The sequence below is a fragment of the Lutra lutra genome, chromosome 10, assembly GCF_902655055.1.
Source record: "Lutra lutra chromosome 10, mLutLut1.2, whole genome shotgun sequence".
NCBI classification, from domain to species: domain Eukaryota; kingdom Metazoa; phylum Chordata; class Mammalia; order Carnivora; family Mustelidae; genus Lutra; species Lutra lutra.
In genome coordinates, this window is record NC_062287.1 from 72,984,955 (window position 1) to 73,011,986 (window position 27,032).

Genomic DNA, 27,032 nt, shown 5'->3' on the forward strand with positions numbered 1-27,032 from the left:
CCAAGTAGGGGCACCTGGGTGGCTCAGTGGGTTAAGCCTCTGCCTTCGGCTCAAGTTGTAATCCCAGGGTCCTGGGATCGAGCCCTGTATCGGACTCTCTGCTCAGCAGGGAGCCTGCTTCCCCCCTCTCTCTCTGCCTGCCTCTCTGCCTACTTGTGATCTCTGTCAAATAAATAAATAAAATCATTAAAAAAACACATATAAACCCAAGTAGTTGATTTGGTGTCTCTGTTGAAATGCCACACCGAAAGTGCAGACCATTTGCTTGCCGTTTGTTGAGCGAACTACTGCTACGCTTGCTGTGTTATGGTTATGAGGTCGGTATGGCCTGATTTATGTCCTCAAGTATCTCACAGTACTTAGTGTCCCTCAATTAATTGATTATTGACATACATGTATACACATGCATACATGTACTTCTGATATATGTGTACACATACATAGAGCACATATATATGAAATATTCCTTTCATTTCACAATTTAAGGCAGTTATATAAAATACACAATTAAACAAAACTAAGAAATCAGGACCAAAATAATTTAGAATAGGCTAGGACAGGACCAGTGGGAAAAATTAGAAGACGGATATGCAGGTCCTAAGGACTTAACGTGGCTCTTGTGGAGGTGCACCCACTGGGCAGAGAGTCATAGTTCATACTCTTATTCTTGCAATCTGAATAGTTTTCATTCTAGTCCTCTACTGCTGAACGTGATTGGTTTCCCATTATTCTGTTCTTTTCCCTTATTTCAGCTCTTCCCTCAAATGCACAAATAGGATCATGAGAGAGTTTAGTTAGAATAGCAAGGATACCGGAGTCTAATGTGGATTTTGCCTTTTTTTTTTTTTTTTAAAGCTGTTCTTTGTACAACAAATTAAAAATTTCATTTCAGGAAATTTTTTTTTTTTAAGATTTTATTTAATTTTTTGACAGAGATCACAAGTAGGCAGAGGCAGGCAGAGAGAGAGAGAGGGAAGCAGGCTCTCCGCTGATCAGAGAGCCCGATGCAGGACTTGATCACAGGACCCTGAGATCATGACCTGAGCCGAAGGCAGTGGCTTAACCCACTGAGCCACCCAGGCGCCCCTCATTTTAGGAAATCTTTACAAATATTGGAAGGGCACAAACTATAGTTTCTACAAGAAATATTCTAGGAACTAAAACTGCTCTACGTTGTGTATTCTCCACAGGGGGCAATATCACCACCAAGAGTGTAAAATTGGTTATGGGGGGCCAGTTGGGGGAAAAATATTAGATACTGCAAGGGTTTCACTCCCTAAAGTTCAACCCTACCAGACAAAATCTTATTCTTCATGTTTTTTCAGATTTTATTTTTAAGTCATCTCTACACCCAATGTGGGGCCCGAACTCCCAATCCTGAGATCAAGACCACTTGCTCCATGGACTGAGCCAGCCAGCTGCCCCTCTTATTCTTTAATATTTAATTTCATTTTGGGGATGGGTGGAGCTGAGCGATTGGTCAAGAAAGTCTAAAAAGGCCCTTGAGGGAGAGATAATGAAAAAAAGTTTGAGAAACACTGCTCTGTTTCTTCTAAAAGAATTTGTCAGAGGTGTGTTATGTATTATGATTCACAAATGAGTTAGAAAACAATTAGGTGGAACGTGGTGGAACAAGAGAACTAGAAGCCTTGGTGTATCCCAGACAAAGAGGGGAATTTTGGATTCTGCATTTAACTACTTCATAAATAATGAGTTGAGCTTTCCCATCCACTAGTGGAAATGGTTATCAATTAGCCCTGCCCTGATCAAATTCTTAGGGTTTCATATCTTCTTTAAAAATCCCCTTTGCAGAGGGTTTTAAAACTTTGACTCTCTCTGCTTTAGCTCACATTTGTGGGTGATTAAAAGTAGCACACAGCTCTCTTTCTGCAGCAGTTCTGGTGGAAGGTCCCAATGGAGGGTCAAAAAGCCCTTATTGAACACATCCAGACAAGGTTTGGTTAGAAATAAATTTACTCGAGCTCTCCAGTGGATGAGTTCTAGGTGCGCAGAACTCTGATAACTGAGGCTCTCTAGTTCGTTGTTATCTTTTGCACCTCGTGCCCTAGAGCCCAGGAGCCCAAGGAGCCTCCCTGAAGCCTGTCAGCCCTCCCCTGTGCAGGTGACGGGCGCAGGTGCAGTACATCACAGCCCGCCTCCTGGCCTCTCATTTGCTCCAGGTGTGCGAAAACCCCACGAGGCCCGCACGGGCTGGACGCGGCCTTGCGCAGCCTCAGTAGCCAGCGGTTTTCACTCTTGCAGCCTCAAACAGTTGTTCTACCATTTTCCTCCTCCATTTTTTTTTTTTTTAAGATTTTATTTATTTATTTGTCAGAGAGAGAGAGAGGGAGAGAGAGCAAGCATAGGCAGACAGAATGGCAGGCAGAGGCAGAGGGAGAAGCAGGCTCCCTGATGAGCAAGGAGCCTGATGTGGGACTCGATCCCAGGACGCTGAGATCATGACCTGAACCGAAGGCAGCTGCTTAACCAACTGAGCCACCCAGGCGTCCCCTTCCTCCATTCTTTTAGTCTGCCTCCCGAGGAGGTGGCCATGAGCTGCGCTGCGGGGTCATGCCTACCAGCCGGAGGATGGGCGCTACGGGAACAAATTTCTTGTGTCAGGATGGCTGTGTCCCTTGCAGGCTGCACACATCCAGGTCAGGGGTGGCTGGTCCTTTACCTGTGCGAGTGTGGCTGGAAGTACTGCATGGGGGGCAGTCTTCGGCTGGAGCCTAGGGAGCCTGGGCTCACTCCGGGAGCTGAGAGCTGTGGTAGGGGAGGAAGAGGTGTCCTGACTGTTGTACCATTTTTGGTGGAGTGGCCCCTTTGCCTTCACTCCTTCTTAATTCCTCTTAACTGTACCACCCTTTTCTCCATCCCCCATTCCCCGTGTTTTGCCTCTTGAATGTTGGGCTGCTGGCCAGAAACCACCCAGCTTCTTTGCCAGCCACTTTTGTTGTTCCTTTTGGGTCTACAGCACCTCTTTCCCCACTGGGACCCAGGAGTTCTCTATAAGGTCTCTCTCACGGTAGGCCAGTTCCGATTCTGGAAGTGGCTCTGCGGTTTCTCCTCACTCTTAGGTTTCCAAGATGGCGACCATCAAGGGTGACCTATGAAGAATTTCACTTCGGAGGAGGCTGCTCATCCCAATAAAATCTCCATTATAGGAACTGGAGTCGTTGGTATAGCCTGTGCAATCATCATCTTTTTAAAAGTAAGTTATGTGCCCTATGCCATAGGGTTAGCAAAGTTTCCCTCCTTTGGATGTAAGGCTACTGCATATGGTTGTGAAGGTTGTAAACAGTTAAAGGGGTGAGTGGGGGCCCTATCCAGTCCCTGCTAGTTTAGTTCAGAGGAAAAGATGCACTTTTCTAATTGTTTCACCCAGAGGGGGTTGCTTTTTCTAGTTTTTATGATGGTAGCCTCTGTGTTAGAATGTTTTCACTTTTGTTCATGTGATGACAGTATGAAGTACCCCTTCGCTTGACAGCAAAACATCTCTCTCTCTCTCTCTCTCTCACACACACACACACACACACAAAACGAAGAAATAGATGGCAGGAAAAAAGTGTACAACCTGTCTGTTGTGGTGGGTGTCCTACTAGTACCAAACACAGTAGTCCTTTTCCTTTAAAAATCTCTGTCCTGGGACGCCTGGGTGGCTCAGTTGGTTAAGCGGCTGCCTTCGGCTCAGGTCATGATCCCAGTGTCCTGGGATCGAGTCCCACATCGGGCTCCTTGCTCAGCGGGGAGCCTGCTTCTCCCTCTGCCTACCACTCTGTCTGCCTGTGCTCATGCTCGCTCCCTCTCTCTCTCTCTCTCTTTCTAACAAATAAATAAATAAAATCTTTAAAAAAAAATCTCTCTCCTATTTCCTAGGCTCAATATTTCCCTTCTTCCTTATCCATCTGAGGTGAGTTTTAGTGTTTAGTTCTTGGTATTGATGTGGCAGATAAAGTTAGCTTCCAGTTAAATGGCTAGACACAGGACTAAAAAGATTCTGACCTCTTTCTAAGAACATTATCCTGGTTTGAATCCATAATGTTTTAGTAAATAGCAATAAACCCTTGGAGCTATGCTTTGCTTTTATTAATGGAATATCTATAAAATTTCCTTAAGCTACCTTTCTATAGCCTTTAATCTTGGCATGATTATCGAATTTAAAGGATTGGCCCCAGGTTTTATCTAGATGACGTAAGAATCCTTAAGGCACTAAAAACATCAGCCTCTGTCAGCTGCAGCTCCTAGCAATCATGAATTCCCAGTGACTCATTTTGTCCTATCAACTGTAATGCCTTTATCAGCAGTGTCGTCATTGCTAATGAAAAATACACATACATGAAAACCAATACATTTGTTGTCAACATCAATATTTATGAAAACTGTACTTTATATATGTTACCTAAAAAAAATTCCAAAAAGTAATTAGGTCTGTTTTACAAAGAAAAAAAAGGCAGATTGCATGAATAGCTAAGTATACAGATAATATGTACAGAAAACCTTGAAGTAAAAGATTTATTCACTATCTTACTTTGAACGTCCTTTTTGGGAGGAATTGGGGCCTATCCATAAGAGTAAGGTAACAGTCACAAGATCTGAGAGCTTGAATTCTATGATGCTGACAACTGTAGCATTTGTATGTCTTAGAAAATGTGGAGCACGATACCGTACAAAGTCTCAGGTTAAGGCTCACTTTAAACTTGTCCTCTCCTGGCCCTAGCCTTAGCAACTTCTTTCGTTCAAAGAGGTGGTGATACTTTTTATTTTTATTTTTATTTATTTATTTTTTTTTTAAAGATTTTATTTATTTATTTGTCAGGGACAGAGGGAGTGAGAGCGAGCGAGCACAGGCAGACAGAGAGGCAGGCAGAGGCAGAGGGAGAAGCAGGTTCCCTGCCCAGCAAGGAGCCCGATGTGGGACTCGATCCCAGGACGCTGGGATCATGACCTGAGCCGAAGGCAGCCGCTTAACCAACTGAGCCACCCAGGCGTCCCTATTTTTATTTTTTTAAGATTTATTTATTTGTTAGAGTGTCAGAGTGTGAGCAGGGGGAGGGGCAGAAGCAGAGGGAGAGAAAGAATCCCAATGCTAAGGGCAGAGCCCAACCCAGCATCCCAAGACGCTGAGATCATGACCAGAGCCTAAATCAAGGGTCGGGTGCTCGACTAACTGAGTCACCAGGAGCCCCATGGTGGTAGTGATATCTTAAATAGCTCCTTGCTGATAAGGAAGAATTGTCAGTAGGAATTGTTTATTACTTTATCAGCAGAAATGTATGGTACAAACCTAGGAAAGAAACAACAGTGTTTTTGAAAATTACTCAATTATACCACAATACATAAGCTTTCACTACTATAATGTGATATCTACGAGAGCAGGAATCTTTATTCCATTTATTGTTGTATCCCAAGTCTAAAACCATGCCTAGTGTAATAGACAGTAGTGGAATGAAGGAATAAAAATCAAATTCATGTTAAGAGGGAGAAAGTACTTGGGGCACCTGGGTGGCTCAGTGGGTTAAGGCCTCTGCCTTCGGCTGGGGTCATGATCCCAGGGTCCTGGGATGGAGCCCCCAGTCAGGCTCTCTGCTCAGCAGGGAGCCTGCTTCCCCCCCCACCCCGCTTACTTGTGATCTCTGTCAAGTAAAAAAATAAAATCTTAAAAAAAAATAAAGGGAGAAAATACTGGATAGCAAAGAGAGAGAGGATATTCTACCCGCCTTCATTTTTATAAATATGGAAAGTGTCCAGAGAGATTGAATTATAATACTTTTTTTGTTGACTTTATTTTTTTAGACCTTATTTTTTCAAGGAAGTTTTAGATTTACAGAAAAATTGAAAACATAGTACAGAGTTCTATCTTTACCTCACACCCGGTTATTAACATCACATGGTACATTTGCCATAATTGATGAGCCAGCACCTGTACATTGTCATTAACTAAAATCCATATATTACCCAGATTTCCTTAGTTTTTACCTAATGCCCTTTTTTCTGTTCTAGGATCCGATCAACGACACCACATTACATTTAGTCACCATGTCTCCTTAGGCTCCTCTAGATTGACAGTTTCTTAGACTTTGTTTTTGATGACTGGCAATTTTGAGGATTACTAGTCAGGTATTTTGTAGAATGCCTCTCTGTGGTATTTGGTATTTTCCTCATGGTTAGATGGGTTATGGATTTTGGAAGCTACAGATTTAAAGTGGCATTTTCACCACATTGTAACCAGAGTACATACTGTAAACATGGTTTGTCATGGTTGATGTTGACCTCAGTCACCTGGCTGAGGTAGTGTTAGGTTTCTATACTTAAAGTTACTCTTTTTTCTCCCTTTCCACACTCTGCTCTTTGTACAGCCCACACTTCAAGGGCAGGGAGTTACGCTCCCTCTGAGAGTGGAATGTCTGCATAAAATATTCAGAATTCTGCATGGGAGATTTGTTTCTTCCACCCTATTGATTCATTTGTAAATATCACTATGGATTCATGAATTTTATTTTATATTTTGGGTTATAATCCAATAGTCTTCATTGATTTTTGTCTCTCAAAATTTTCCATCTGTGGCCACTGGAAGCTTATTCAGTTCACTACTGTATGCCTCTGACATACCCCATCGACACTGGGCTTTTGTTTTGAGCACTTCCTTACTTTCTGGCACTATTTTTTAGCTGCTTCATCTTGTATATTTTCTGGTCCAGGCCCAAATCAGCCTTTTTTCCAAGGATCCCTAGTTCCTCTTATTGGAGAATGGTATTATATAAACCAAGATCTGGGTGCTGGGTGTGCTCATTCCTACTGGGGATTTTAAAATTAGCTTTTCAGGGGCACCTGGGTGGCTCAGTGGGTTAAAGCCTCTGCCTTTGTCTCAGGACATGATCCCAGGGTCCTGGGATCTAGCCCTGTTTGAGGCTCTCTGCTCATTGGGGAGCCTGCTTCCTCTCCTCTCTCTCTCTGCCTGCCTCTCTGCCTACTTGTGACCTCTGTCAAATAAAAAAAATTTTTTTTTAATAAAGAAAAATGAAAATTAGCTTTTCAAAGATAATTTTATTGATACTATATTGATAATATATATAGATACTTATATATTGATACTATATTATACTATATTGATATATATTGATACTATTGATACTATATTGATTATATATATTGATATATAATATATATATTGATACTATATATAAAGTATAAAGTATACTATATACTTTATTGATATATATATGATACTATATATATATATATATTGATCTGCTATATACTACTACAATCACTGAATAATTCAGCGTATTCAGAAAGCACTGACCTATCATTAAGTAGCAACATTTCCCTTGTGATAGTTTAGACTTCTAAGCTAATCAGGTATGGTGTAGTTTCTTTTTTTTTTTTTTATTGTGTTATGATATAGTTTAAAATTTAAAGTGCTTGCCTTTGGATTTCCATTAATTAGAATAAAGTAAAATATCCAACAGTATAAGTTAGACTTCTATGCTTAAATACTTATGTACTTATATACTTAGACTTTATATACTTAAATCATAGATGTGTGATTATTTCTAAGTACTAGAACAGTCATTTTATTTTCAGTGAAAATTTTAGTTATTTAAAATTCATAAAAATTTGTAGTTATTTAAAACATTTTCTCAAAAAATAATACATTTGCAGGATTACAAAAGAAAAATAAACAGATATACCTGGTGAAGTATATATTTCATCTAGTTTCCTTCCAGCCTTTCCCCCAACATCTGCTATAAGCACCTATTTAAATTAGTTTCTTGTGTATCTTCAGGTCTTTCTTTTGCAAATACAAATATGTTATTTTCCCTCTTTCTTACATATAAAGTAGCATGCTAGAAATGTATAGTACTGATGAGTTTTTGCAGATAATATTGCCTGATTATAGAACCATAACATTTTAGAGTTGGAAGCGGCCTTATATTTTCCTCCATTTATTTAAAAAACAGTTACTGAGGGGCACCTGGGTGGCTCAGTGGGTTAAGCCTCTGCTTTCGGCTCAGGTCGTGATCCCAGGGTCCTGGGATCGAGCCCTGCATCGGGCTCTCTGCTCAGCCGGGAGCCTGCTTTCTCCTCTCTCTCCGCCTGCCTCTCTGCCTCCTTGTGATCTCTCTCTCTATCAAATAAATAAATAAAATCTTTAAAAAAAAAAAAAAAACCAGTTACTGAGCTGCTGTGTGTTAGGTGGGTGCTAATCACACAGTGGAGATGAGTGAACATTTCCTGCTCTCAGGAGCTCAGAGACTGATGAGAAGCTCCTTCTACAGAAGTCCTGCTTTGTCACTGTGCAGCCTCAGCTTCAATTAAAGAGGTGTTCCCTACCTTCAGAGACTCTCCTATTTATTAAACCGTTTCTGTTGTTTTCCTAATTGTGAACTAAAACTTCGTTTGTAACTTGTATTTCATCTGGTTTGGATTTTTATATCATGAAATGTTGAATGTACTATGTCTCCTTTGAGTCTAATAACTCATAAGATACACATAGATAGCTGGTATAAGAATTTTCTTTCATTCTCCACTTAATTAAGAGGTTTACTCCCTCCCCCTGCTTTTGACTAATTCTTTTAAGGCTTGAGTGGTGAAGTTGCCTTTGTGGACGTTGATGAAGGCAAGTTGACTGGCGAGACAATAGCTCTTCAACATGGCAGCCCTTTCAGGAAAATGCCTAACATTGTTTCTAGCAAAGGTTAATGTCATAGTTAAGTACTATAAATATTCTAATGCTACATGAATAAATAAAATCATTCGTTTATCTCACTTTATAAAGACTTAGTTCTTTTTTTCTTTTAAAGATTTATTTGAGAGAGAGCACCTGCGTGTAAGCGTGAGCAGGGGGAGGGACTGAGGGAAAGTGAGAGAGTGAGCGAGCAAGAGAGAGAGGAGAAAGGGTCCTTGCTGAGCATGGAGCCCGATGTGGGGCTTGATCTCACAACTCTGAGAGCATGACCTGAGCTGAAATCAAGAGTCAGATGCTCAGCTGGTTGTTCCCCACTCTGTATACTCATAATATCATTAAGTTTTACTTCCATTTGTTTTCAGGGTTTCCTAGAGCACCAGACTGATTGCCTGTGAGCAGCAGTAATAGCAGTTAAGCAGCTAAGCACTTTATGTACATTATTTAACCCTTAACTTTGTGAGGGTTTACAGATGGTGCGTCTGTGAACTGAAGTTAAATAAAATGAAGTAAGGATTTGAACCCAGTTCTATTTGACTCAAAAGCCTAAGTTCTTTTTTTTTTTTTTTTTCCTTTAAAGGATTTTATCTGAGAGCAAGTGAGCAAGTGAGTATTTGTGGAGGGAGAAGCAGCCACCCATTTGAGCAGGGAGCCCCATGCAGGCTCGATGCAGGACTCCATCCCAGGATTCTGGGATCATGACCTGAGCCAAAGGCAGACGATTAACTGACTGAACAACAGTCAACCCCGTTAGGAGGTTTTTAAAAAATGTACAGAGGGATGGGTGGGTGGCTCAGTTGGTTGAGCATCTGCCTTCGACTCAGGTCATAATCCCAGAGTCCTGGGATCAAGTCCACATTGGGGGCTCCTTGCTCAGCGGGGAGTCTGCTTCTCCCTCTACCTGCTGCTTGGTCTCTCTTGCTCTTGCTCACTCTCTCTGACAGATAAATAAAATCTTTTTTAAAAATGTGCAAGGAAAACTTCAGTAATTTTAGTAAAACTTAGTGACATTTCTTGAATCTAAAAGAGTGCTATGGGCACAGTAGATCTAAGGAAGCCAACTATTCAATAAACAGTGTGGTGATGGAGCCCAACAGAAAAGGTGTTAAGGGTGCCTGGGTGGCTCAGTCATTAAGCGACTGCCTTCAGCTCAGGTCATGATCCCAGGGTCCTGGGATCAAGGCCCACAATGGGCTCCCTGTTCGACAGGAAGCCTTCTTCTCCCTCTCCCACTCCTTTTGCTTCTGTTTCCTCTCTTGCTGTATCTCTCTCTCTGTCAAATAAATAAAATCTTAAAAAAGAAAAGGTGGGGGCGCCTGGGTGGCTCAGTGGGTTAAGCCGCTGCCTTCGGCTCAGGTCATGATCCCAGGGTCCTGGGATCGAGCCCCGCATCGGGCTCTCTGCTCAGCCGGGAGCCTGCTTTCTCCTCTCTCTCTGCCTGCCTCTCTGCCTACTTGTGATTTCTCTCTGTCAAATAAATAAAATCTTTAAAAAAAAAAAAAAGAAAAGGTGTTAAATGTCAGATGTTTTCTTCTATAATGTATTTTCTATTCAAATCTTTCCCCAGTTTACCTTGTCACTGCAAACTCCAACATAGTGATTATCACAGATGCACGCCAGATAAAAGGAGAAACACCTTGATTTAGTCCAGTGAAATGTGTCCATGTTTAAATTAACGATTCCTAGTATTATCTAATAGAGTCTGTGCTGCAAACGGATTATTGTTTCTAATCCAGGTCAGCTTTGTTTTGATTGTTCACTGAAGAATTTTTGTGGGTTGGATTTAACTTGGAAGAAGAAAATTATTTTTAAAAGATTTTTTTTTAATTTAAAAAATTTTACTTACTAACATATAATGTATTATTAGCCCCAGGAGTACATGTCTGTGAATCACCAGGTTTACACACTTCACAGCACTCACCATAGCACATACCCTCCCCAATGTCCATAACCCAACCACCCTCTCCCTACCCCCCTCCCCCCAGCAACCCTCAGTTTGTTTCATGAGATTAAGAGTCTCTTATGGTTTGTCTCCCTCCCGATCCCATCTTGTTTCATTTTTTCCTTCTCTACCCCCCAAACCCCCCACATTGCATCTCAACTTCTTCATATCAGGGAGATCATATGACAGTTGTCTTCCTCTGATTGACTTATTTCGCTCAGCATAATACCCTCTAGTTCCAACCATGTCATTGCAAATGGCAAGATCTCGTTTCTTTTGATGGCTGCATAGTATTCCATTGTATACATATACCACATCTTCTTTATCCATTCATCTGTTGATGGACATCTAGGCTCTTTCCATAGTTTGGCTATTGTGGACATTGCTGCTATAAACATTTGGGTGCATGTGCCCCATCGGATCACTACATTTGTATCTTTAGGGTAAATACTCAGTACTACAATAGCTGGGTTATTGTAGTTATTGGGTTGCTCTATTTTCAACTTTTTGAGGAACCTCCGTGCTGTTTTCCAGAGTGGTTGCACCAGCTTGCATTCCCACCAACAGTGTAGGAGGGTTCCTCTTTCTCCGCATAAAAGATATTTATTTTTTGGAGAGCGGGAGAGAGCATGAGCTAGGGGTGGGACAGAGGGAGAGGGAGATAGTGAATCCTTGAGCAGACTTCCCACTGATCCCAGAGCCTGACCCACAGGTGGATCCCAGGACCCTGAGATCATGACCTGAGAGGAAATCAAGAGTCAGCCTCTTAACTGACTGAGCCACCCAGGGGCCCTGAGAAAAATATTTAAATTCTAAATAGAAATAATAACCAGGATGTGTTCTGATTTTGTTAAAGTAACATGTATTTTGCACAGTTGTAATCAATGTGTACTATAATGAGGATTTCTTTAAACACTAGCATGTATGAAAGCATAATTTGCTTAACCATACAACTTTTGAAGTTTATGTTCCAAAGGCTTTCAAAGGGCTGTTTTCCAGATTATTGAGGGTGCAGAAGTGAAAGTAGCCCTCTAGTTTACTGCCTGACTTTCCAGAATTGTACAACTCCTCACTGGTGCAGGAATAAAGTGGACAAATGCAAGATACATTTTGGAGATAAAATGTGCGGGACTGCTGATTGTATGGAGTGAGGGACAGGAAGGAACAAAACATGACTTCTAGATTTTTTCCTTAAGCAGTTTATTGGATGGTGGCTCCATTACCAGAGTTGGATGCTTTCAAGGGGTGGGCGTCAGAGAAGTAGGAGAGGGTGTTGGGTTTAGGAGAGAAAAATCAAGACTCCCAGTTAAGACATGTTGAATTTGAGATATCTGAAGACAACTAGGAAGAAATATTAAACAGGTAGCTGATTGAGTCTGGAGCTCAGGAAATCTGGGCTGGGATATTCAGTCAAATTACTGTATTTTAAAGTCATTTGGAATAGGTTTTGTCTGCAGGTAAAACAAAACTGAGTACATGTTTATGTTTATTCATTTCAGCTTTGATATCGAGGTACTGCTATTTATTTATTAAAGATTTTTATTTGAGAGAGCGAGAGCATGAGAGTACCCATGAGCAGTGGGAGGTGCAGAGAGAGAGGGAGAAGCAGGCTCCCCACTGAGCAGGAAGCCTGATGTAGGGCTCCATCCCAGGACCCCGACTGAGATCATAACCTGAGCTGAAGGCAAACACTTGACTCACTGAGCCACCCAGGTGCCCTGAGGAACTGCTATTTAAATTTTGTTTGATAATTTTATTAATATTTATTTTTAATTTTATTAATATTTGATAATTTTATTAAGTATTTATATGCCTACAAGAAGTCTAGCTTCTATCTCTGTCCTCTTTTCCCTTTAGCCTCCATTGTAAAAATAAGTAGCCATTAACAATTTTTATTGTTTATAAAACATTTTTTGCTTCTATGTACAATTTTCTCCATCCTTTTTTTTTTTTTTTGACAGAAATCACAAGTAGTCAGAGAGAGAGGTTGGAGGAAGCAGGCTCCCCGCTGAGCAGAGAGCCTGATGCGGGGCTCGATCCCAGGACCCTGGGATCACAACCTGAGCCGAAGGCAAAGGCTTTAACCCACTGAGCCACCCAGGCGCCCCTCCATCCTCTTTTTTTAAAAATAAATTTTATTTACATACTCTCCAAACCCAATGTGGAGCTCAAACACACAACCTCGAGGTAAAGAGTTGCACGCTCTGCCAACTGAGCCAGCCAGGAGCCCCTCCCTCCCCTTTTTAGTTTAATAACACGTCATAAAGATCAGTCCATAGTATTTAGAAATGTGTCAGTTGCTGTGATTTTGTGGTAAGTTTTGAAATCAGAAGGTGTTAACTCCTCCAACTTTGTTTTTTTCAAGATTATTTTGGCTTTTCTGAGTTTTTTGCATTTCCACATGAATTTTAGAGGCAGTTTGTCAATTTCTGCAAAAAAGCCTGCAGAAATTTTGATAAAGAGTAAAATAGACGCTGTGGTTTTGGTAGTATTTCCAGCTTAGCAATCATAAGGATTCTGATTGATGTCTTCCCATTTATTTATTTAGGACTTCTCTAATTACTTCCAGCAATGTTTTATAGTTTTCAGTCTACAAATCTCCCACTTTTTTAGATGTTTAGATTATTAGGTTTTAGATAATAGGTTCTTAAGATTTTCTATATACATCAACATGTCTGTGAATATATTTTTTTTGTTTTTCCTTTCTAATCTGAATGGCTTTTCTTTCTTTTTTGCATAATTGCCTTGATAGAACATCTACTACAGTACTGCATAAGAGTGGTGAGAATGGGCAACCTTAGCTTAGTTCCCAATTTAAGAATAATGTTAACTGTATGTTTTTCATAAATGCTCCTTAGGGACATTCTCTTCTATTCCTAGTAAGGGTTTTTACCATGAATGGGTATGGGATTTTGTCAGAGGCTTTTTTTTTTTTTAAGATTTATTTACTTGACAGAAAATGAATGAGCCAGGGTGGAGAGGGGCAGAGGGAGAGGGAGAGGGATAAGCAGATGCCCCACTGAGCAGGGAGCCTGATGTGGGGCTCGATCCCTGGACCCTGGCATCATGATCTGAGCCAAAAGCAGAACCTTAACTTACTGAGCCACCCAGGCGCCCCTGTCAAATGTCTTTTGTCTCTTGAGACACTCTCTTAGTTTATATTATGCATTATAATACATCATAATACATTATGATGTATTATGCCACTTGGTTTTTGGATATTAAGCCAATTCTGGGCCAAATCCCACTTAGTCGTTATGTATAATGCAATTTAATGCTGTTGGATTTGGTTTGCTAACATTTCGATGGTGTCCATATTTATATTCTTGAGGGAAAAAAGTTTTTCCAGAGGGGTCTTTGTCTACCTTGGGTAATAATGTCCTCACAGGGGGCGCCTGAGTGGCTCAGTGGGTTAAGCCTCTGCCTTCAGCTCAGGTCGTGATCCCAGTGTCCTGGGATCGAGCCCCGCATCGGGCTCTCTGCTCCGCAGGGAGCCTGCCTCCACCTCTCTCTCTCTGCCTGCCTCTCTGCCTACTTGTGATCTGTCTGTCAAATAAATAAATAAAATCTTTAAAAAAAAAATAATGTCCTCACAGAATGAGTAGTGAAGTGGTCCTTCCTTCTTTCTGGAAGAGTTTGTGAAAACAGGTATTGTTTGAATGTTTAGTAGAATTCCCTATTGAAGGCTTTGCTTTTGGGAAGATTTCCCAGTTACTGGTTTAATCTCTTCTTCTTGTATGTCTTTTCAGATTTTCTATTTGAGCAGTTTCAGTAGTTTCTGTCTGTCTAGGAATTTACCCATTTATGTAAATTATCTAATTTGTTGGCTCATAGTTGTTCATAATATTCCCATATTATTTCTCTGATGTTGATAGTGATGATCCCCTCTTTCATTCCTGATCTTAGTAATTTGATTCCTTCTCTTTCTCGTGGTCAATCTAGCTTGGCCAGCCTAGGTTTTTCAATTTTGTTGATCTTTTCAAAGAACACATTTGTGATGTCATTAATTTTCTCACTTTCTATTTTGCTTCATTTTTATTTGCATCCTAATCTTCATTATCTTTTCTTCTCTTTCCTTCAGGATCAGTGCTCTTCTTTTTCTTCTTCTTCTTTTTTAAGATAGAAGGTTAGGTTATTGACTTGAAATCTTTCTTGTTCTGCAGTAGGCATTTATAGGCATTGATTTTCATTAAGCTCAGAGAAGCTGCATCCCATGCATTTTGGTATATTGTGTTTTGGTTTCATTTGTCTCAAGTATTTTAAAATTTCTCTTAAGATTTTTTTTTCTCTTTTGAGGAGCAAGAGCCAAGTTTTTTTTTTTTTTTAAGATTTTATTTATTTATTTGACAGAGAGAGAGAGATCACAAGTAGGCAGAGAGGCAGGCAGAGGGAGAGGGGGAAGCAGGCTTCCTGCTGAGCAGAGAGCCCGATGTGGGGCTCGATCCCAGGACCCTGAGATCGTGACCTGAGTCGAAGGCAGGGGCTTAACCCACTGAGCCACCCAGGCACCCCTACAAGAGCCAAGTTTTTTATTTTTTATTTTTTTAAGATTTTATTTATTCACTTGATAGAGATCACAAGTAGGCAGAGAGGCAGGTTGCGAGGCGGGGGAAGCAGGCTCCCTGCTGAGCAGAGAGCCCGATGTGGGGTTCGATCCCAGGTCCCTGAGATCGTGACCAGAGCTGAAGGCAGAGGCTTTAACCCACTGAGCCACCCAGGCACCCCCAAGTTCTTTATTTCTTGCATTCAAAGTACTCCTTGATGACATCACTGGCCTGAGATTCTATGCCATAGTCCCTAACCACCACACAACAGCAGCGGGTCACTTTATAGGGTTTTCTCTCTGTCAGTTTTACAGATGCCTGCTCATTCCCCTAGTTTGTCCTTGTCGTCAAACCTTAGTTAGGTTAATTTGGTGCTCAGCACAAAGGAGCTTCACCAACTTGACGTACATAAACTCATCACATTTGGATGAAACACACAAAGGTGGGTTTGGTGCTTCTCTAAGGCTTTGGCATCTTCCTTAATTCCACACTCGAGGCCGCTGTGGATGAGGGCAGTCTCAGCACCGCTGGGGAAGCCGTAGGCATGTCCACCACACCTGCGGCAGCAGTGCCTTCCTGGGCCATGGTGGTAGGTTAGGGGTGGAGGCAAACCCTACGTGGCACCTGGGCCGCCGCCTCTGTTGGGGGGTGGGCTGGGGTAAGAGTCTCTTAAGATTTTGATTTGAACCACTTGTTCTTGGGGGAATGTGTTGTTTAATTTTTAAATGTTTGTGAATTTTTCCAATTTATGTCATTGATTTCAAATTTCTGTTCTGGTAGGAGAATATACTTTGTATTTCACCTCTCTTAAATTTGTTGCGATTTTGTGGCCTAGCATGGACATGATTGCATGTGCTCTTGAGAGTGTATCGCTGCTGTTGGGGTTCTGTGTCACTTAGTTCTAAATGGTTGATGGTATTTGGTTGTTCAGGTCTTCTGTGTCTTGGCTGATTACCTGAGTACGTCTATCCATAATCAAGAGTGGGGTCGAAGTTTTCCATTTTGGTTATTGAATTGTTTACTTTTCAGTTTTATCAGTTTTCCTTTATGTATTTTAGGGGCCTGTGTTTATAGCTGTTATAACTAACTGATGAATTATTATTTTAAAATATTCCTCTTTGTTTCTAGTAACTTTAAAAAAATTTGACATTAATAGAACTACTCAGGCTCACATTTGTATGATGTATAATTTTCCATCCTTTAATTTCAACCTATTTATATCTTCATTTTTTGTTTTATTTTTATTTTAATTCCAGTGTAGTTAACAGTGTTGTATTTGTTTCAGATGTTATTTATATCTTTAAATTTACAGTGTGACTCCTCCGCAGAGCAATATTATTAGGTCTTGTTTGTTTGTTTTTTTAAAGATTTTATTTATTTATTTGACAGAGATGACAAGTAGGCAGAGAGGCAAGCAGAGAGAAAGAGGGGGAAACAGGCTCCCCGCTGAGCAGAGAGCCCTATGTGGGGCTCGATCCCAGGACCCTGGGATCACGACCCGAGCTGAAGGCAGAGGCTTTAACCCACTGAGCTACCCAGGAGCCCCTATTAGGTCTTGTTTTATCAGTTGGAAAAACTCTGCCTTTTGAATGGATTATTTATTCACATTGAATGTTTTTACTGATATGTTTGGATTTATTTTGGCCATTTTGTTATTTGTTTTCTCTATGTCTTCTATCTTCTTTTGTTCTTCAGTTTCTCCTTTACTGACTTTTTTGCATTAAGGGGATATTTTCTTTCTTTCTTTTTTAAAGATTTTATTTATTTATGTGACAGAGATCACAAATAGGCAGAGAGGCAGGCAGAGAGAGAGGAGGAAGTAGGCTCCCTGCTGAGCAGAGAGCCCGATGCAGGGATTGATCCCAGGACCCTGAGATCATGACCTGAACCGAAGGCAGAGGCTTAACTCACTGAGCCACCCAGGCGCCCTTTGGGGATGTTTTCTGAAGTACCATTTTAATTTCTTTGTTTTTAACTATGGTTTTTGAGGGTTTTCATTTTTTTAGTGGTTACTCTTAGGGTTACAATATACAGCTCAACACACCATGATCTACTTCACATTTTTGCACATTTAATTCTAACAAAATATAGAAACTTTGCTCAATTATAACATTAGCCCCTCACTGACTTTTGTGCTATTATTTTGTATATTACATTTATATATATATTACAAAATCAACAATATGGTGTTATAATTATTGCTTTATATACAATTATTGCCTTATATACATATAATTATTGCTTTATATATATTACTGCTTTATATAATCTTGTGTCTCTTGTAGACACAAGAGAAGAAAATATACATCTTTTTTTCATTAAGCTTTTTATATTAACCTTATTTTTTCGTTTCTGGTGTTGTTCTTCATCTAGATTTGAGTTATTGTCTGGTATCACTTTCTTGCTCTACTCCAGCTTCTTTCTCTTCTCTCTCCTCTGGGTTGTTGTTGTCAAATACCTTTTATTTCTGTATCTTGTAGGCCCAATTATTAAATTTTATGATAATTGTTTTGTGCAGTTTTAAATAAGGGTGTGTGTGTATACACATTTTAATACATGCATTATATTTATAATTATATATGTAATAAAATGTATATACAAATAAGATCTATATAAGAATACTTTTTTTTTACAGTTGCTACATATCACTATTATCAGTGTTTTTTATTTTTTTTTTTAAAGATTTTATTTATTCATTTGAGAGAGAGACAGAGCACAAGCAGGGAGACAGGCAGAGGGAGAGGGAGAAGCAGACTCCCGCCGAGCAGGGAGCCTGATGTGGGGCTCTATCTATCCCAGGACCCTGGGACCATGACCCGAGCTGAAGGCAGATGCTCAACCCACTGAGCCACCCAGGCGCCCCTTTATTTCTTCATTTCAGTTTGAATTGCTTCCCGGTATTACTTCCTTTCAGCCCCAAATAACTTCCTGTAGTATTTCTTATAAGGCAGGTTGGCTGCTAGCAGTGAATTCTCAGTCTTTATTTGGGAACATCTCTATTTTGCCTTAATTTTTGAAATACAGATTTGCTAGGTCGAGAATTCTTGATGGAGTTTCTTACAGCACTTGGAACGTCATTCATCTCTCTTCTGTCTTCCATTGCTTCAGATGAGAAGTCAGCCGTTAACTTCTTTTGGATCCCTTGTATACAATGTCTGCTATCTCTAACATTTCTCTTGGCTTTAACAGTTTGACTATAATGTCTGACAATCTCTTTCAGTTTATCTTACTTGCAGTTCCGTAAGTTCTTGCGTGTGCAAATAAGTGTTATATCAACTTGGGAAGTTTCAGCCATTATTTCTTCACATAATTGTTGCTTCTCTCTCTCCTCTTTCTGCTTTTACAGTAATGCATATGTTGGTGTGTTTAGTGGTGTCTCACATGTCTCTCATCTTTTTTCTGTTCTTTAATTTCAGTAGTTCATGGGTTATCAAACACTATCTCTTAGATAATTTTACCATCTCCAAATAAAGACTTGTTTATTCTTAAGACCTTTATCTTTTTCCTGTCCTATTGCATTAGCTAAGAGAATCTCTTAACACTATGGTGTTAAATAGGAACACCGGTAGTGGGTATCCTTGTCTTGTTCCTGACTTTTAATGAAAATGCTTCTAATTTTTCTTCGTTATGGAGAATGTTTGTTTGGGGATTTTCACAAATACCTTTTTGAGGTTAAAGACGTTTCCTGCTTTTCCTAGGTTGTTGAGTTTTATTTTTTTAAACCCTAAATGGGCTTGGAATTTCATAATCTTTTCTACAATTCAAATAATCATATGTCTTTTTTCCTTTAAATCTCATGTGGTATATTAATATATTTTCTGATACTGAACTGTCTTTGCATTTCTGGGTTAAACTCTACTTGGTCCTAAAGTATTTTCAAAGACCCCACTTAATTATATTTGTTAATATTTTATTTAGTACTTGTTGGCATCTATGTAAATAAGTTATTTGGGTTTATTATTTTTCTTGTGGTCTTTGCTTAGTTTTGATACCAGGGTTTTACTGTTTCTCCCAAAACCTTTTTGTTATCAAACAGGTTGCATGAAAGAAGAATGAACTGTTCCATGAAGTTTTGATAAAATTCATCTGTAAAACAATTTGAAATAGCGTGGGGATAGAGTTTTGATTTTTTGATAGTTCATTAATGTATATTTGTTTATTCAAATTTTCCATTTCTTAAGTCATTTTAGGAAGTCTTCTAGACTTGATCATTTCATCCAAGCTTTTAAATGTACTGGCATGTATTTCATATTTTATGAGAAGTTGTATCCTGCTCCCCTCACCACAATCATGGCTCTCAGCCTCAAGGTCCTATGTTAGGACTTTTTTAACTTCTCTGTGGTTACTTCTGTTTCTTAATATTATTTGTTTGAGATATTGCCCTTTCCCCTTCTAGTTTGGCTAAATATTTTTCTAATTTTTTTTTTATCATGAAAAAACTGTATTTAGATTTAGCCAGCTGGACTCAGTTTAGATGATCCCAATTTTGTTGGCAACATCCAAAGCATCATAGTCAGGGGCCAGCCGAACGTATGCCTTCTTCTCTCCATCAGGCCTGATTAAGGTGTTGACCTTGGCTACATCAATGTCATAGAGCTTCTTCACAGCCTGTTTGATCTGGTGCTTGTTGGCCTTGACATCCACAATGAACACAAGTGTGTTGTTGTCTTCTATTTTCTTCATGGCTGACTCCGTAGTCAGGGGGAACTTGATGATGGCATAGTGATCAAGCTTGTTTCTCCTGGGGGCGCTCTTTCGAGGGTATTTGGGCTGCCTTCGGAGACGCAGAGTCTTGGGTCGTCGGAACGTCGGTGATGTGCGGATCTTCTTTTTTTTTGTGACTGTGGACGCCTTTCAGCACCGCTTTCTTGGCCTTCAAAGCCTTTGCTTTGGCTTCGGCTTTGGGAGGGGCAGGGGCTTCCTTCTTAGCTTTCGGCGCATCTTCGTAAAAGGGCTATTTTTCTAATTTTAAGTTCTCTCCCCAACAACTAGCTATTTTATTGATAGTTGGTTTTTTTTTTTTTTTAAATCCTAGTATGGTCTGTTCTTTACTTCCTTTTACTTTATGATTAATAACACTTGTCACTGATTTTATATTTGTTTTAAAGATGCATATGAGAATATAAATTTACTAGAAGGTACTTTTTTGGAGGTTTCTGTGGTATTTTTAGGATTAACATCACCTCTTTGAAATCTAGTAAGGCTTAGTTTGCTATCTAGTGAATTGATGGTGTTTGTAAATGTTCTTTATGTATGTAAGAGAAAAAATAACTTTATTAGGCATGATGATTTTTCTGTAGTCACAGTTCATTTTATTTATTTTTACTAAGTTACTACTAATTCCTACTGGTTTTTAATTATTACTGATTTAGGCATATTAAAAATTTCCACTGATTATGAATCAGATTCACCTTGGAATTCCTCATTTTTCTTCATATAATGAGGCCATTTTATTAATTGCTTCTAAGTTCATGGTTATTATATGTTGTTGGATTGTTTCATATGCTATGGAGTATCTCTATCCCTATTAATGCTTTTTTGTTAAAAATTCCATTTTTTGCTATTACTACAGCTATATTGACCTTTTGGCTTATCGTTACCACTTTTTAAATTCATTAAGGAAGAAATTCTGATAAAGCTAATAGTTTAAAATAGTTCACACACCCAAACCATCAGGCTTTACCAAAAGTTTTTCCTTTTCCTACTGGGACTAAGGCCTGATTATGTTTTGCTCAACAGTGATATTCTAAGATCTATGCTTCTCTCTGTTCCCACCTTAACTGACCTTTTTGCTCTAAATGTGTTATTCTCTGAGGAAAACTATCATTTAAAAATTTGATAAGGGGGGCGCCTGGGTGGCTCAGTGGGTTAAGCCGCTGCCTTCCGCTCAGGTCATGATCTCAGGGTCCTGGGATCGAGTCCCGCATCGGGCTCTCTGCTCAGCAGGGAGCCTGCTTCCCTCTCTCTCTCTGCCTGCCTCTCTGTCTGCTTGTGATCTCTGTCTGTCAGATAAATAAATAAAATCTTAAAAAAATAAAATAAAATAAAATAAAAACTTGATAAGGGAGCATTTGTTTATGGATGTTTGATTTTTTAAGGGTGGGGGGGCGGAGGGAGCGAGCGAGCAAGAATCTCAAGCAGGCAACACATCCAGTGTGGAGCCTGACCTGGGGCTCGATCCCTATGACCCCGAGATCGTGACCTGAGCTGGAATCAAGAGTCAGATGCTGAGGTGCCTAGGTGGCTCGGTTGGTTAAGTGGCTGCCTCCAGCTCAGGTTGTGAACTCAGGATCCTCGGAACAAGCCGGTCGGGCTATCTGCTCAGCAGAGAGCCTGCTATTCCCTCTCCCTCTGCCTGCTGGTGCTGTCAAATAAATAAAATCTTAAAAAAAAAAAAAAGAGATGCTTAATCGACTGAGCCACCTACGCACCCATTTCTCAAAATTTTTTATGGAGTGAAACTACTACTGTGTTTTTTGCACAAAGACTATGTAAGGCAGCAACAAAAAGCTTTTATTTAATTAATTTCTTTTTTTTTAAACATTTTATTTATTTATTTGAGAGAAGAGAGAGACAGTGAGAGAGAGCAAGAGCGAGGAGAAGGTCAGAGGGAGAAGCAGACTCCCCGTGGAGCTGGGAGCCTGATGTGGGACTCGATCCCGGGACTCCAGGATCATGACCTGAGCTGAAGGCAGTCGCTTAACCAACTGAGCCACCCAGGCGCCCTATTTAATTTATTTCTATTGGGTATTGTTGGAATTGTGGTATAGCTGGAGTTGATAAAGAACCCTGTTTTTTTAGATTTACCAGTTTTAGATAAACCTAAAAAATGTATCATGTTAGAGAAAAACATTTTCTGACATGAACTCATTTTCTCTTAAGAACTTTTTCTTCTCCGTGGATATCTTAACCTATGTAGCCTGGAAGTTGAATGGGTTTTCCAAAAACCGTGTTAGTGGCAGTGGCTGTAATCTGGACACTGCCTGTTTCTGTTTTCTGGGCAGAGGCTTGGTATGCATTCTGGAAGCTGTCATGGGTTGGTCCTGGGAGAGCACAGAGACTCAAGTGGTAAGCCTAAAAGCACCACCGAGCTGTGCATTCTCCAAATATATTTAGACAATATTGATCATATAGTTATTTCATCATGAAATAACATAGTTTGAGTGGGGGGGAAAAGGACTTACTCCCCTCTAGGCCCTTTTAATAGTACATTTAAACACTGTTTTAATAATAATCTACCAGAAAAACTAATAGACTTGAAAAAAGTGAGAATGTTACTATAATCCTACGTTTGGATTAAAAGACTTTCTTAATGCAGCGCTGAATAACATGATACAGTTTATATTTAACTTGGCACACTCTAGAAAGGTCAGTACCATAATCCAAGTAACGCAAATTCTTAAAGAATATTTATTTATTATAGAGAGAGTGAGAGCTTGAGCTCAGGGGGAAAGGGCAGAGGGAGAAGGACAGAAACCCGAGTGGACCCGTGCTGAGTGCAGAGCTAGACACAGGGCTGGATCTCACGACCCCGGGATCATGACCTGAGCTGAAACCAAGAGTAGGACACGTAACTGACAGTGCCACCCAGGTGCCCCGTGAATTCTTCATATTAACTGGAGAACATTGTAGGGAAGAGGAATGGTGCTGTGGTGATTGTAGTCCTTTTTTCTCAGTTTTTCCTAAGAACCCTTGAAATCCATTCATATAAAGGTTAAAACTTATCTACAGTTGGAAGTTTAAAACTAACTTTCTTGTGTGGAGAATCTCTGGCAAGATGATAGAATTACGGGCCCTATCCCTAAAGAGATCTTAGTTTAGCCTATTTTGGGCAGGACATAGACATCTGAATTGGTAATTCCGTTGAACATTCCTATTTGAAAGCCACTCACCACAACTGTAACAGTTCTGCTAAGGCTTAAAAAAAAATGCCCTGTTTACACAATACCATGTAGTAAAAATACTTTGGTGCCTTTTTCTTAGTTCCTGTGTGGAGTGGAGTGAACATTGCTGGGGTCTCTCTGAAGGATCTGAACTTAGACACAGGAACTGACGAAGATCCCAAGCAGTGGGGAAACGTCCAGAGAAACAGTTGCCAGGTAATATGCTCGTTTTGCATTTTCAGTTCTTGGAGTTAGATGTGAGCCTGAATTCTACCAGGGGGATGAGATTAGCTCCCCTAGGTATACATTGTTTTATTTCCCACACTTTTCATTAGCTCACCAGATTATAAATTCTTAAGCAGTCAGGGACCGAGTCTGTCTTTTTCTGAGCCTAACCCTAAACACAGCAGGTACTCACTTGCTGACAATATATTCTTTTAAACTTTATAGTCTGTACTGTTACTGGTAAAATTGATATCCGTATTAATTTCTGTATCTCTATACTTACCCTCATAACTGTTTAACCAACTGCTGTAAGAAATTTCTAGGGAAAATTATTGATGGAAACACTGTTCTGTGACACTGTCAAGATAGGTTGCCAGACATGGATGTTCAATGACACTTCTTCTGAAGTTAATTTATGTTCATGATTTCTTCTAACTCCAGAGTGGTTCCGAGATGATTAAAAAGAAAGGATATACTTCTTGGGGGGTTTCCCTATCTGTAGGGGATTTAATGGAAAGTATTTTGAAGAATCTTAGGAGACTATATCCAGTTTCCACCATGAGTAAGGTAGGATGTTCGTATTTGAAAAATTATTTAACATTACCACAAAACAGGGGTAAAAGAGCATCTGTGAGGAACAATTAATTTTTGAGGTTGATCATGTACAAGTATCTCTCTTCCTGAAGTCTATTTGCTGCTGAAGAGACCGAGAAAGGGGTGGTTGGTGGTAGAGGAACTTAACTTTGTAGACCTTTGTCCTGGTATTTATTAAATTACATAAAACTAAGTTTCTTTGCATGTTTATCTGTACAAATATCTGGTAACATTGGGAACCACTGTGGGTCGGTCTTGCACCATTTTGAGTTCTCTGTAAGTTCCAATTATGTCCAATGAAGAGAAAAAAGAAGCACTAGTGGGCGCCTGGGTGGCTCAGTGGGTTAAGCCTCTGCCTTCGGCTCAGGTCATGATCCCAGGGTCCCGGGATAGAGTCCCGCATCGGGCTCCTGGCTCTGTGGGGAGTCTGTTTCTGCCTCTGACTTTCTCCCCTCATGTATTCTCTCACTCTCAAATAAATAAATAGATAAATAAAATCTTTTTTTTTTATAAAGATTTTATTTATTTATTTGACAGAGAGAAATCACAAGTAGGCAGAGAGGCAGGCAGAGAGAGGAGGAAGCAGGCTTCCCACTGAGCAGAGAGCCCAATGTGGGGCTCGATCCCAGAACCCTGAGATCATGACCTGAGCCGAAGGCAGAGGCTTTAACCCACTGAGCCACCCAGGTGCCCCAGATAAATAAAATCTTAAAAAAAAACCCCAAAAAACCAAAACACTAGTTACGGAAGTGTTAGCAGTTAGTCTCCTGGAGAAGGTAAGTTGAGGCCTGGGTAAAACTCTCCTGCTAGTCTGAATATGACAGGCTAAAGCAAAATGGAATCAAATCATTGGGAATAAATTAATAGGAATTTTTTTAAAAAATATTTATTTATTTGACAGACAGAGATCACAAGTAGGCAGAGAGAGAGAGGAGGAAGCAGGCTCCCCGCCGAGCAGAGAGCCCGATGTGGGGCTCGATCCCAGGACCCTGGAATCATGACCTGAGCCGAAGGCAGAGGCTTTAACCCACTGAGCCACCCAGGTGCCCCAGATTAATAGGAATTTTGAAGGGATTCCCTGATAGGAAGTGATATGGGGTAAGGAGATGGCTAAAGGAGAGTGGTTCCCAGCAAACATGGCCAGAGCCTAGGGCCCGTGTGGAAAGATGGCTGGTGAATTTGAACAGTAAACATATCTAACCATCTGCTTTACATTGTTCTCTGTCCTGTTGGTCTATTTTTCTGCCATAATTCATACCACAAGTCTGTTAAATACTCATTCACTCAGCAACTGCTGTTTTTGATGTTACAGACCTTTGTAGGAAGAGGAGGGAATGGAGGGAAGGGAAGGGGTAGGAAAGAAAGGGGAGGGAGGGAAGGGAAATAAAGGGAGGAAGGGAAAAGAAAGGGAAGGGGGATAGGAAAGAAAGGGAAAGAGAGGAAGGGGAAGGAAAGGAAGAAATAATTATTAAGCCTTTAGTTTCAGGTCCTCTATGGATAAAAGAAATATTCCTTAGTGTTTCTTTGTGTCCTGCTCATAAAGGTAAAGCTAACCCCTGACGAGGAGGCTTGTTTGAAAAAAAAGTGTAGAAACTCTGGGAAATTCAGAAGCTCAAGCTTTAAAGTTGCTTAAAGCTTCCATTCTGAAGTTAAGGAAGGAGAGATGGTAGTTATAGGATTAGGTATGTCCAAATTTTGAATAAACCTGAATTCCTAAACGTGGAAAAAGGGGGCAACAGTACGTTCACTATTTAGCTCTCCAGCTGTTTCAGCATCCAGATGTTTGGTGATACTTCGTGTTTCTAATTCCTGATGACTGCAGTTCTTGCCGAGGTGTAGGTGTTACACACTCACACACACTTGCCATTTGGTTCAGAGGAATGATGTGTGTATACTGTGTTCAGAGATTCTGATCCTTGTGTTCTGGCTGGCTGATATGTTCACTGACACACTATGAAAAAGTTGCAACGAGCTGGTGCAACCACTCTGGAAAACAGCATGGAGGTTCCTCAAAAAGTTGAAAATAGAGCTACCCTATGACCCTGCAATTGCACTACTGGGTATTTACCCTAAAGATACAAACGTAGTGATCAGAAGGGGCACGTGCACCCGAATGTTTAATACCAGCAATGTTCACAATAGCCAAACTATGGAAAGAACCTAGATGTCCATCAACAGATGAATGGATAAAGATGTGGTGTGTGTGTATGTGTATAATGGAATACTATGCAGCCATCAAAAGAAATGAAATCTTGCCATTTGCGATGAAGTGGATGAAACTAGCAGGTATTACGCTGAGCGAAAGGAGTCAATCGGAGAAAGACAACTATCATATGATCTCCCTGATTATGAGGAAGTTGGGATGCAATGTGGGGGGTTTGGGGGGTAGGAGAAGAATAAATGAAACAAGATGGGATCGGGAGGGAGACAAACCATAAGAGACAATCTCACAAAACAAACTGAGGGTTGCTGGGGGGAGAGTGGTCGGGTTATGGACACTGGGGAGGGTATGTGCTATGGTGAATGCTGTGAAGTGTGTAAACCTGGCGATTCACAGACCTGTACCCCAGGGGCTAAAAATACATTATATGTTTATAAAAAAAAGTTGTAACTTTATCTACAATGTAAAAATGGATGTATACACAAAAATAACTAAATGGTAGTTCCAATCCTAAATTAAACCTTGATTTGACCTTGCTAGCTTTTGTTCTGATAATTTTTTTTAAGTAATCTCTACGCCCAGCATGGGACCTGAATTCACAACCCAAGATCAAGAGTTGCATTCTCCACCAACTTAGCCAGGTACCGCTGTTCTGATAATCTTTATAGACGATCTAAACTGTATGAATCCTTCAGTGATGATGGAGACCAAGGTGGGCATTCTTTTCTTGGAAGAAGTATAGAGTAGGCTGTCTGGCTTCCTAAATATCTTGTAATATCTTAAGTTGTTCTGTTCTTTTCTTTGTAACCTCATGAATTTTCTATCTCATTTGACAGAAAATTCTGTTCTACTTAGTTGAGCTCTGCATGAAACAGAGCTCACGGGGTGGTCACAAACTCACCAGGAAGACTGGCTTCAAATACCCCTAAAAGTGGGGAGGCACTCTACCCCTCCTACTTGGCTGTGGCCAGCCCGTCTTGCCCAATTAACGTAA

General features: G+C 40.3%; 3 pseudogenes; 1 reads left to right on the forward strand and 2 right to left on the reverse strand.

The window, feature by feature from the left end:
* Positions 1–3,089: 3,089 nt before the first annotated feature.
* LOC125110309 (L-lactate dehydrogenase A-like 6A) lies at positions 3,090–25,500 on the forward strand (annotated as a pseudogene).
* On the reverse strand, positions 15,365–15,760 carry LOC125110310 (40S ribosomal protein S12-like; annotated as a pseudogene).
* Positions 19,641–21,610, reverse strand: LOC125078550 (60S ribosomal protein L23a-like; annotated as a pseudogene).
* Positions 25,501–27,032: the final 1,532 nt, after the last annotated feature.